General features: G+C 41.1%; 1 pseudogene; it reads right to left on the bottom strand.

Annotated features, from left to right (window-relative positions):
* Positions 1 to 1,596: 1,596 nt before the first annotated feature.
* On the bottom strand, positions 1,597 to 2,553 carry LOC132533783 (protein SET-like; annotated as a pseudogene).
* Between the last annotated feature and the right edge of the window lie 286 nt (positions 2,554 to 2,839).

Consider the following 2,839-nt stretch of genomic DNA (forward strand, 5'->3'; position numbering starts at 1 on the left):
TGCTGGCGGAGGGGAGAGGGGGAGCAAACTTCAAAGCAGAATGTTCCTTGCAACAAATGGCGGAAACCAAACTGTGTGTTGACTCACTTGTGTTGACTCACTTGATTACTGATAAATGGTTTACCTGAGGAGAAATGGCCTGCCCAGGGGGGAATTAACACTTGTCTTGAGGGGTTCCATTGTCTCAAAGCTTATCATCTATCAGGCAGAGAAATGGCTCCTGGCAATTTGGATTCTTAAACGGAATTTTATGATGTTTTTCTTCTCCAGTTAACGGTAGTTCAACTCTGATAAAGCTCATTGGCTATGATACTCCCACAGCTCAAAGTTTGATGAAATTGCATTTTTATTTTTACATCTGCACTCACTTCTTTACTATTTCATTTCTTTATTCATTTGTTGGATAGAGACAGAAATTGAGAGGGAAGGGAGAATTAGAGAAGAAAGGGAAGGAACATCTGCAGCACTAACATATGCAGCAGTAGCATCAGCAGCACTGCTTCATCACTCATGATGATTCCCTCCCTGTAGCAGCTAGGGACCAGAGGCTTGAACCCAGGTCCTTCTGCAGTGTCATATGCACTGTACTGATGTGTCACCACCTAGCTCCTGAATTACATTTTCAGACTGAAAATAGACTGGAATAGTCAGACTGGAATAGTCTGGGAATGATGATTCAAAACTAGCTAGCGCACCGGGTTAAGCACACATAGTGTGAAGCACAAGGATGTGCACAATGATCCCAGTTCAGTTCCTGGCGCGGGGGGGGGGGGAGTCATTTTGCAAGCCGTGAACCAGGTCTGCAGATGTCTGTTTTTCTCTCCTCCACTCCAACTTCCCCTCCTCTCAATTTTTCTCTGTCCTGTCTAACAGCAGTCGTAACAAGTATAACAGCAGCAACAATGGACAAAAGATGGCCACCAGGAGCAGTCAATTTGTAGTGCCAGCATTGGGCCCCAGCTATAACCCTAGAGGCAAAAACAAAAACAAGCAAACAAACAAAAACTGGGAAGGTGCCTGCTTTGCCATATGATCCCCTCAGATTCAAAATCTGAGAGAAAGGAGGAAAAAAGCGAGAATTCTATGCACTACTACACAGAAGCTCCCAGCTTCTAGCAGAGCTGAGGGAGCAGAAAGTTGTTTTTTGTTCCCACAGAGCTTGGTGATATTGATTCCAAAAGTTTTTGTTGAAAAAGGATAGGGGAGTTGTACCCCTGTTATCCTATGGTTTTATCAGTGTTTCCTTTTATAAATAAAAAAAAAAATGAAAAAAACCAACAACACAAAGCTGTCTGTCTTTCTGCTAACGGCAGAAAGATACAGGTTTTCTTAAAAATGTTTTAAATGAAAAAATATATTAGTTTGGAACAGAAAAGGATAGAGATTCTTTTCAACTGTATTCTTCTCAAAGTATCCCCCCCCCAATAAGTTGATAACTATCGTATAAAGGAGAGAGAAGACCTCAAAGACAGGATGACTGTGTACAAGGGGAGGGAAAAAGTGGAAAAAAAAAATAAAGACAGCAACTTGCTCCCAGGGACAGGAGAAAATTTAAAAATGCTGAAATTCATCAGTGTTTCATTAGTCATATCCTTCATCTTCCTCTCTTTCCTCCCCCTAATCACCATCTTCTTCTCCTTCATCCTCATCTCCTTCTTCATATCTTCTTTTTTAAAAAAAATATTATCTTTATTTATTGATTGGATAGAGACCATCAGAAATCAAGAAGGGAAGGCAGGGATAGAGGGGGTGAGAGACAGAGGGACACCTGCAGTACTACTTCACCACTTGTGAAGCTCTACCCCCTGTAGGTGGGGATTGGGGACTTGAACCCAGGTCCTTGCACATTGTAACACGTGAGCTCAACCATGTGCACCACCACCAGGACCCCACTTCTTCATATCTTCTAATCCTTCTTCCTCTTCTCCTTCATCATCATCATCATCATCTTCCCCCTCGCCTTATTCATCATCCATATCAGGAACCAAGTAGTATTGTAGTGGATTTGGCCAGATACCATCTTTAATGACCTCTCTTAACTCACCTGCATCTGCACCAGAATGGTCAATAAACCAGGTGAAGAAGGTCTCTGGTTCCTCATGCTGTCTCTTCCTGTTGGTTTTATTTTGTGTTTGACTTGAACATTTGATCAAATCCTTTCCAGATTTCCATTTGATTTCAGTGGATACTTCAAAAATAAGGATCACCACTCTCATTCAGATGAAATTCTTTGGGGAGAACTTTATTTTCAAAGTAAGGGTTTTAAACAAAATAAAAGTCTATTCTGTTACCTGATTCACTATCTTCAAATTCTGTCACTTCAACTCTTGTCAGGTAATGCAGCGCTTCTTCATCCTCTTCCCCAAGCAGTGTAGACACTTGTGGATGGTTGACAAATGTTACCCCAAACTTTGGCATATTGGCCATCAATTCTGATCTCTTCTGAAAAAATGGTTGGCAGAGTTTGATATATTTCTGTTCTACCTTCAAAATTGTCACTCCCCAGAAAGCAGCTTGGTGCAAAAGCAACAGGAAGCATTTGAATATATCCATTTAGTACAGAATGAAATAGACTTAACGAACAAGCCAGCTAGGAGATTTCTAGAATTTTCTATCTCACCTTAACTCTAATCCCTGAGATTCTCAACTAAGACTCTTTGCTGACTCTCTACTACTTAAAAGAGTCAAAGTTCAGATGTCTGCTGGGTAAGGAGGATGGCCTAGGTAGGTGAAAGAAATGCATCAAGTGAGCTGAATGTACCGTGTTCCATTATATATATCCTGAGTTGTAGTTCTAAACTGAGCTATGTGGCTTAATAGAAAATAGTAGGGTCCTCAT

Source organism: Erinaceus europaeus, chromosome 17, assembly GCF_950295315.1.
Source record: "Erinaceus europaeus chromosome 17, mEriEur2.1, whole genome shotgun sequence".
Lineage (NCBI taxonomy): Eukaryota > Metazoa > Chordata > Mammalia > Eulipotyphla > Erinaceidae > Erinaceus > Erinaceus europaeus.